The sequence below is a fragment of the Papaver somniferum genome, chromosome 9, assembly GCF_003573695.1.
Source record: "Papaver somniferum cultivar HN1 chromosome 9, ASM357369v1, whole genome shotgun sequence".
Classification (NCBI taxonomy): Eukaryota; Viridiplantae; Streptophyta; class Magnoliopsida; order Ranunculales; family Papaveraceae; genus Papaver; species Papaver somniferum.
Window position 1 is genome coordinate 195,166,415 of NC_039366.1, and position 10,539 is coordinate 195,176,953.

At 39.1% G+C, this 10,539-nt stretch overlaps 1 long non-coding RNA gene across 1 annotated transcript; it reads right to left on the reverse strand.

The window, feature by feature from the left end:
- Nucleotides 1–903: 903 nt before the first annotated feature.
- On the reverse strand, nt 904–2,292 carry LOC113307852. Its single transcript, XR_003339351.1, has 2 exons — nt 2,217–2,292; nt 904–2,135 (listed from the first exon to the last, which is right to left on the reverse strand). It is a non-coding gene; the product is annotated as an uncharacterized LOC113307852 (long non-coding RNA).
- Nucleotides 2,293–10,539: the final 8,247 nt, after the last annotated feature.

Below are 10,539 nucleotides of genomic sequence, written 5' to 3' on the forward strand. Positions count from 1 at the left end.
AGATTGCAATCCTTAATTCATAAATGTATTTGTTCATGAGTATAAAAAAAACATACTTAACCGATTTTAGAACTTTAACCACTAAGTTTGCAAACAGGAACGCAAACTATAGCTTCCGGACTTTGGTCTTGTCCAACCGTTTGCAAACAGGTATGCAAACAGCCGTCCCGTACCTAACTCAGGTAGAACCGTTCGCATACTAGTATGAAAACAAGGTTCCCGGACTTTAACAGTTAAAAATGTTCGCATACTAGGTATGCAAACAAGGTTCCCAGACCTGGATCATACCAAAACAGTTTGTACACTAGGTACGCATATTGTATTGTATCCAGACAAAGGTTTTTGTTCTAAACTCCAATTTCAATCATGAAACATCCTTAGAAGACAACAATAGTTGTCTCACACAAACTGTTAGCTTCAAGTAATTTTCAAGTGATCGAATGATCAATACAACACATTCCGATCCGACATCAAATGATTGTCTCACACAAATCATGTAAGATGTTTCAAGGAAATTTCCATATGATCATCTTTTGACTTATTATTTAGTTTCCAACAAATAAATTGTTTCCAACTAAACTCGTCAAGATATGATGAACGTAGCTAAAGAAAAAAGCTTCCAACACATATTTCGAGAAATAGATAAGTGAGATAAACTCATCTCGAAATATCAAATGTGTATAATATAAAAGTTTATATAGCTATATGACTTAGTCTCATTAGGAGATAGATTAGAATAGAATTCTGAGTGGTAGATAAATTTTAGTCTCCACATACCTTTTGTTGATGAAGTTCCTCCAAGCTCTTTAATAGATATTCTTCTTCAATTGGTGAACTCCATGAAGTCTACATCCCAACTACACACTTCTATCCTAATCCGAGACATGGCTATAAGTAGACTAGAAATCAAGTATATAGTTTTGATCAACTAAACTTGACAAACAAGACTGAGATAGCAACGCTTGCGATTTCGACCGAGCAGTGGTCTAATACATATATTAAAATCTTCAAGAAAAACCGAAATAAATATCTCAACATCACAAGGTCTGTAAATTAAAAAAAAATGTAAGAACATCAAGCATGCAGCCTCTTCCATGGGGACATCAAGTGCAACACTTTTTCGAGCAGGTTTAGCAAGCTCTTTAGGCTTTAACTTTTCAGTATTAGCCTGTTGTTCATGCGCAATACCTGACAGCTTTACCCGTAGATCCTGGACACCTCCTGCAAGAGAGCCCTTTCACTTTTGATATGTTTTCTTCAAACCCTTCCGTTGAATGCAGGTCATTAATAGCAACTCGGTGAAATTAAAAAGACATCCATAAAAAAATCCATCAGTAATGAAAAATATGGAAAAGGTTATTTATATGTATATAATAATATCAAAACTAGACCATACTTGAAACTCGAGGTTTGTCTTTGTCATCAAAAAGATCGTGTTTCCACTTCTTTTCATTTTGGCACTATCTGCCACACAACAACAAAAATAAGCATCAACAGAAAAAAATGAAATGCATACGAGAAATACAGATAACAATAAAGGTCAGAATTCGGAAACGTAAGAAGTTCCCAAATAAGTGACCTTGTTTAAATGATAGATGTATGACTGTATGTCACCACCAAGCATATTTTCAAGGAGCCAGAATGTCCAAAGATAATATGTTCAACATCCCAAATCTAGATAAATCATTTTAAATCAATCTTGAGCAAAATAACCACGACCAAGCTATATATGTCCTTGGGTCGTCTTTCACCTTCAAGTAATCCAGTTCTTCACACAATGCACATAACCATGAGTACAATTATTAACTTTAATAGTATATGATAAGTAAAGAATAATACAATCTACGTTAGAGAACTAGAGATATACCCGTTGTAGGAAATCTCTTCTATTAGAATCTGTATAAAACGACTTTTTTGTAGCCATACTGGTTGTCGTTCGAGTAATGACTTCCCTTCCATCGTATGCTGGTATCAGACTAATCTTGATTCAAGGGATTATTCAGAACTGGATTCATTAACTCGAATAGATCAATAATGTAACTTGGTTTTTTGAGTGATAAAATGATAAGAGGTACAAAGAGACTCACACTGAACTCAACTTCTACGTGATCCTTATCTTTGTAAAGTATTGTAACCTGAGAAATGTAGTGAAACCATCAGATAATTCTGCCAAGTTTAAGATAGTAAAATCGTAACTAGATGATACCGCGACAGACCTGATATACCCATGAGCTGAATTGTCGATGAACTTCTTGCACAAGCGTACCTAGCACAATCTTCAAAGGTACTACCTGTACGTAAATCCGAATAAAACTATCTAATTCTCATTCTAAATAAAGTAACTTAACCTACCAGTATCATTCTAAATAAAGTAACTTCAACTACAGATAAATCTGAATAGAGCTAGCTAATTTTCATTGCTAAAGACAAAGAAGATGAAAAGAATCAAAAGACTAAATTAAAATGTAATAGTTGATGATAAAGTTGCGAGAGAACACTACAAAGGCTGGAGAGAATACCAGAATTAGTCAAATTATTTTTGTAGTCTTCTCATATGAAAATGGAAATCTTATATGCCCTTTCTCCAACATCATCAAGCAACACCATAAACAGCTTCATACATCACCATCATCATCGGATACCACCAATTTTCTGCTCCTATTAACTCTGGATCAACTACATCATCTTCACAGCCTCGTAACCCTAACCGTGGACTTAAAATTGGGTAAAACCATTCTCTTAAACCCACTAGAACTACCATTCATGCTTCAATCACATCCAGTGATCTACAAATTCAACACTAGCAAAGCTGTATTCTTCTCTGTTTGCATCAGAATTTTGCCGCATAACTCGTACCACCATCATGCTACCAAATTCATAATCATCAATACAATTCCTCAATTACTTGTTGATTTAACCCAAACCCTATCTTCAATTTCTTTTTCTCCATCACCGATGTCATCTTCTCATCTTGATTTCTTGGCATCACAACAAACCCATCTATGATTGCATCACAACATCTCCTTCTCATTTCTCTCTTCTTTAAAATCGAACCAGAACAGAACCCTAGTTCTTGGATTTCATTTTCTATCCAAAACCCCATCTGATTCATCCACCTTTCTACCGATTTCAAACTCGAATTGAACCCAATCTTCCCGACGACGGCCATTAGATTTTGGGTTTAAGGAATCTGCGGATATAAATATATTTCTAGGTTTCGAAAGAAAATAGGAAAAAGGATTTTGGGGGTTATGATGTTGATGAGGAAGAATGAACTTCAATGGTAGGGTTTCATTAGGTTTTTAGAGGGGGAACAAGAAAGAGTTTAACATGGGGATAATGAATGAATGATCGATAATAATAGAGATAAGAGAACTGAGTCAGAATCCCGAGTATCTAAATGAGCTGAATAGTGAGTCAGTTTTAAAGTGTAGGCAGCCACATTAGTTTTTCGCACGCGTACAAGTGGGTTTAGTTGTGAATCGCAACTGAATCAAACAGTTGCGAGTTTCGTAACTGTTTCAAACCGTTGCGAATTTTTTGCAACTAAAATTAACAACTGAAAATTCGTAACAGCTGCTAAGTTGCTAATCCCAAAATTTGGTGTAGTGAAACGGATCCCCCGTTGCACCATCATGCACAAGTATATGAAAGGCAATCAGACGACGGGTGAACTGGCCAATCTGGCAGTGGACAATAGCCAATTGGAGAACCTTATAACTTTATTTTGGGATCACACTATCCCACCATGCATTAATCAAATTGTAATGGATGACTCCTTGGGTATCACCCTATCCTCGTGCAATTACCGCTCAATTCTAATAATATTTTCATGATTCAAAAATAAGAACAAAACTAGAACCGCATAGGTGGTGGTCATAGGGGGCCTGGTTTTTGGAACCCACTATACATCTGTTGGGTTTTTATTTTTTTTCTAAATCCTAGGTTCATTTAGACTTCTTGTTACAGTTTACTCTTCTACAATCCCATCTAATATCGGTTAGGTGTAATTTAATAGACAAAATGACCAGATGTGAGCGAGGAGTTTTAGTTGTTTTATGGATAAAGTAGCTTAACTTGTGCCTATAGGTTTTATTTTTGTTGTTTTTAGTGTTTATGAATATTATTCGCTATTTCGGCGATCTTTTCTTTGTCTTTAAGACGGTTTTCTCTTCGCTCTAATAACGATTCTTTCAAATTTCAATGGTGTTTTTTGGCTTGTTATTCTCGAACCGCCAACAACATCAACGATTTTGCTCGGCTTCGCCTTAAATTTATCTACAACAAAAGATATTTAGGGTATCCGGATTCGTTAAAAAAAAAACAAGATAATACTTCATTTATTTGGAGCTTCTTTTATTGAAGAAGACAATCATTTTAAATGGTTGGAGTTGATTCTAGTTCGCACTATCATTCATCACTACTACACATACAAAAGTTGGATAATATCAGATGACATATTATGACCATTAACAAGAAGGGTAGAAATTTCAGATTTTTTCTATGAAGAGAACAGATTTTTATTTATGTTAATCCTCACTAAAAATGAGGTGTTGAATAATATAATCAAGTGGTTCATCATGATATTACCAAAATGTTCACAATTCAATTCCCTCAAATCATGTTTAATACCATAGCCACAAACATTCCAACCTAGAAATTCCATTTTGTTTCCAAGATTAAAATAATAATGATTGTAAGAATTCAAAAGACAGGCTAATGGGCATGAATAGTTATGCAATAAATATTTTGAAAATAGACTAGAAGTTACCTGGTTCCTCCTTGAGTTAGCCACATAGTTTCCTTAATTTGCACAAACTTTCTTTGGATCCGGTGTTGCATTAGTGGAAGTTGTGGTGATTATCATAGTGTTTCTCTAGCATTCATTTTTTTATCTTCCTTTTCATCGTTAGACCTTTAAGCTTGCAGTAATCACTTCTTTCACCATGATACCATCTTTACGGGGAATGAAAGGATTTCCTTTGCTAGCTTTCTCCACAGTTTCGTTAGGAGTTGATCCCATATTCCTTCCTTGAATTACATTCATTCTCTTAGTTTTAGTGACACTTTCCAAAGTGATTAGCTTGATGTGAATTTCCTTTATGGCTTCAGTATTTTTCTTGCAATCCCCTTTACAGTGATCCAGAATGAAATAGTCTTAACATAGATTATGGGGTTTGTTTTCATACAAAAACCTCACCCACCTAATGTATCCTGATGCAGTAACATCTAGTATTCCTCTTCTCAGAGGAGTTTTGAGATTAATAGTGACACATACTTTTTGGGTCTCACCTGCTACAGAACATCCGTTAGCTGCTTGCAGAGCAATAACTTCACACATAATCGATCGCATCTCCGTTACCACTTTTGCATTCATAAAATCTAGAAGCAGGTGTTTGAGTTGTATCCAAAAAATTCCTTACCCCAATCCAATTCTTGATGTGGTAGTCCGTCATGGTAGTCATACAAGGCCACTAGATTACCTATGATGCTCCATGGCCTTTCATCAAATACCTTATTCCGTATATTCTGTTTTGCAAACTTGAAGACAAAGAACTTATGATCAATCTCAAATATTTGAAGATCTTCCTCCGGTATGAAGTTCTATGTGAATCGAATATTCTGCTCAACGGCTTTATCTGAAAATTTTCCTTCTATGATGATTTTTCTCACCAAGCAGATATCTCATTGATTGAAAACTTGTTCTTCATCAGTTACTGGGTTGATAACATTTTCTTTTTGGATATCGGTGACCTCAAGAGAGGTCTCTTTCATCTTCGAGGTTATTACTGAAACTTCCTTTGTTTTTCCTTGAGAAACTTATGTTGATTCAGCCTCCATTTTGATCACATCAATGGTACTTTGGTACTGCTTATGGTTTTGTAGTTCATAGATGATGAAGGAATTGTTGAAAAATTTAGGGTTTGGGTTTAAAGAATTTTGAAGAATATATTCCTTCTGGATTCTCGGAAAACCAGAAATGACAACAATTGACTTCATCCAGTTGTTGATGGTGGTTTTTAGCTTAGGGTTATAATTGTAAAACCTTGCATCTAATGTGACGTCATTCTGCAAGGAAACGGAACCATGAGTGTTCACCTCTCCACTGGCATATTTATTGAGTCATTCAATATATTTACATGAAATTTATCCAGACTGGCGCATGTAGCAACCATCCCCGATGTTCTGTAAATTTCGGCGCCTTGCCTATATTCACTTAATATAAATTTCTTTGAATGCTTTCTATGTTATGTTTCCCGGCTGAACCCTTAATGTTGGTATGGCATGAAAATCTGTGTTCACTCGCAGCAGAGTTTCCAAATATCAAGGATAAGGTCCTTGCATAAGGTATTCAATCAGAAAGCATGTTGCTCTCTGACAATGAACTTAAAAGAACTTTGTGTCAACACATAGAATTCAACCGATTACCTGACTAATTTACAAAAGTTAGGATTTTGCGCCTTGCGCAATATATCAGACTTTGCTTGTCGAAATCAATCCTAAGGAAACTAGGTAATTAATCTGCCATGGATTAGTAGATGCAAAATCTTGCCCAGAATCAGAAAATACGGGACCGCAAGATAAGAGCATCGGCAAAGGGAGGTGTGGCCATGCCTTAGGCCAGCTGGCGCCATTTGCCATTGGCCACGCCCCCATCCTAAACCTGCCTTATTTCCCTCGACCAATCAGGTCGCCTCAAACTCGCCACGCGTACATAAGTTATGACTAGGCCCTTACTTGTCGATCCCACTTCCCATTGACCAATCAGGACGCTCTAAAGCCGCCACACTCACACCAGAAGTGTAGCCACGCCCATGCTTGGCCGGCCCCTCTCCTTCCTACCGACCAATCAGGTCACTTTAAAATGCATCACGAGCACTAGAGGTATGGCCGTGCCTTATGTTTGGCCGGCCACTTTTCTTGACCAATCAAGTCGCTCTAAACTCGTCATCATACATTAAAATCCAAACGCACCCTGCCGCGCCACCATACTAATTGGCAAGCCAAACACGCCCTGCCACAACAACATATTAATCGACATGCCAACATGCCGCAGTAACATGCCAATGTGCCACAAATGACGCCATTACGTGCTAATCTACTATCTGTTCGTGGTCAATGCCATATTGGACTCCAATTAGGATTTCATGATCTAAACAAGACTTTTTGCTTCAGTAGCGTCAGTCGAAACCCTAATTTTTGGTCATAGTCCATAACATGCCACGAGCCACTTTAGTCTCGGCCATGCTGCCAAGCCCTAACTTTGGCCACATCGCCAAATCCTAGCCTTGGCCATGCTGCCAAGCCCTAACTTTGGCCACAGAGCCAAACCCTAGCTTTGGACATGCCACAAAGCCACAGGCGTGGACATGCCACAACGCCACAAACGCGTCTATGTCATTATGCCATTAACAGGTGCCAACTGAATGTGGCCATAATCAACGGCCACCCTCTCTCCTGAATTACTATCTCAGCTATCCAAGTTCGCCACTGAACTAACAGACTTGTGGCAACTTTTAGGCGACGAGCCGCCTAAATCCCGTGGCCATGGCTACGCCAGGCGCCACTTACACCATCATGTCGCTGGCATGCACAAACTATGTCAGCCATTCCACCATGTCACTGGCATGCGCGAACTATGCCAGCCATGCTGCAATGCCACTGGCATGCACTAAAGGCGCCACTGTGCCATTATCAGGCGCCGACAGAAGGTAACCATAATCAATGGCTACTCTTCCTCGTGAGATGCAATCTCAGCCATCCAAGTTCGCCACCGAACTGACAGACTTGTGGTAAGTTTCAGGCGTCCATCCAAGACGAGCCTAATAGCATCACATGTTATGTTCCTGCAGCAAGTCTCGTGATTTTTACTTGCCAAAGTGCTACATGTTTTCCACAAAAAACACTCGATACATCAAACATGTCACAAACTGGGGGATACTCATCAGGGTATTGGTATAGCGGTTTACAGCGTGCGACGTGAAATACACCCGTTACAAGAAAGTGTCATGAAGAAGGGCAGTTAGTAATGGCAAGAAGTAATTGTTTAAACGTTTCCTTCATCATGGAAGCATAAATTCTAACCTTACACATTACTACACTCTTCCACCACTCAATCATTTCCACTTTCTACGAGATCAGGGTACATTTTATTTCGACTTGTATAAAAGGTTTCACCTATTTCCACCGAACAACAAGTTTTGGTCAGAGAACAACACAGTATCCAGAAATCACCAAAGAACTGATTGCTTTCATTCCGCAAGCCAGTTCCACTTTCTGATACAAGTCATAAAACAGTCACACCTTCAGAATTAACCATTCTGGTCTCAACACTTTCTTCGCTTCCTTCCCTAAGACCAACCCTTCTCCTTCACTTTGTGATCGAAGCAAGCCTGGAACAGCCATTTCTTGGTTTAGGCCAGGATTGTACAGATTGATCTCTCGAATCAAAAGTACTCTCGTGCAGTGCATTGTTTAGGGTTTAGATTTTTTTCTCATCCACACACCCGAATTTCCCAAAACCGGCAGAAACAGTTTTCACCCACAAATAATTGGCGACCACAGTGGGATATTAATCTCTCGGTTGCAATATCAATTTCTAATTCCCAATTACATTTTTCAATCCCGATCTCAAGATGGTAGAACTCAGGTCCGGATCAGCAACAAACCCTGAAAACACTAGCGTTGAAAATACACTCGGTATTAACGTTCCTTCAAGTGGCATTAATACGCCACCTATCAACATCAGCGGTGCGGAAAGTGTTCCTTCATGCGCTACACCTCCGGTCACCAGAACCAGGGCCGCTGCCGCCACCCCCAACGTTTCTTCAAGTGTTACACCTCCAACCGTCACCAGAGCCGCTGCTACTCCACCATCAGGACGAGAAACTGGGGGAGCCAAAGGAAGCCGATCCCATATTACGATTGCTGATTTGATGGAAAGAAAGGAGGTTCTCGCTAGAGCTCAGACGGACATGATGATGAGTGCCAAATATTGTATATATTTATCCCTTTTTGTTGGCATTTAACTCATATGTTGTGCATTAATTCTACATTTTATCCCATATTCTGTATTTTCATTGTTTTCAAGAATATATATATTTTTCTTACTTAATTTTATATTTTTAGGTAATAAATAAAGTTTGGATGAATTGCGGAGCGGAATAGAGCAGAAAAGTAGTGAAAAGCCGGGAGGAGTTACGCAAGGAAGCCGCGAAGAACGTTGTGCACAAAACCAAGAGGCTAGGAATGGTCTTGAAGAAGAAGAATTGTCCTTAAAGAAGATATGGGCTTGGCATACCCAAGGCCCAAAACCCTTACTCAAACACATTTCCACTATCCAAGCCCGTCTCGGATTTCAGCCGTCAGATCGAAGGATTTCAGCATCCTACGGTCGCTCCATCATCGCACATCAAACTCCGAAGCCCCCGCTTTACATCGCAACGCCCATCTCCATCTTGGGTCGTCCGTTTTGCTACATCCCTTCATCCGACGGTCGCTCCACGCTTACCTCCGTATCGCCATTGGATCCACCTACCATCTTCCCATCCATCGCTCCTTGTCGCAGATCATCAAACCTCGCTGAACCCGCCTAACACCCAAGTATCGAACACCCTATACCCCTAGCCAAACTCCCCCTAACCCTAACTCTATCGACTTCTTCTTTCTTCTCCATCTCTTCTTCCTTCCCCCGTCTGCAGAACCCGTACCACCACCATGTCCGCCATCATCACCACCAACTCCACTTCCACCAACTGCCAACAAACACCATCATCATCACTCCCAAATCCCTATAACGTGCCCATCATTTCCTATTCACTGATTTCCCCTAGTCTAGGGTTTTGAAAATTAGGGAAAAAGAATTGATGGACATGGCAGAGAAATTAGGTGAAGCTAGAAAAGAAATCAAGGTATGGGAAAGGCACCAGGAGAAGCAGAGAAGACATGGGTCGATGCTAATTGAGGAGATTTGTCACATCAAGGTAAGAAAAACCCAAACCCTAATTTCAGTTAATTTGGGGATTTTCGAGTAAACTCTAATTACTGTTAGGGAGAAGCATGGAGGAGCATTATAGAAGATATGGGTCTGATTTGTACTGTCAAATTAGGTAGAAATAATTTACCTAATTTCTGTTTGATTTTAGGGATTTTTTTGGGAAGAACCCTAACTTGTAATTGGGTATAAATATGACTGTGGGTGTGATGTAAAGGCTTATGCCTGGATTAGCCAGTGTGTCCAGAACTGTGAGTTCTGTAAAAAATTCCAATTTATGCTCTGTTTTTATCCTTTGTTCTTCACTGTTTTGCTATCCATGTTTTTCCATGTTCTGTGTATTTTTCAGTTTCTCCATTTGATGTAATGTTCTGTACTGTTTCTGTTATGTATATTCTGAATCCCAAATGCTAGGACTAGATGAAATTATGAACCAGCTGAGATAGTCTTCATCATGTGCAGCTCATGTTCAGTGTTGCTAAGCCCTTAGACTAGTTGTGCTTTAATCAGACAATTAGCACTTTGGTAATTATCTTAGCTGTGAG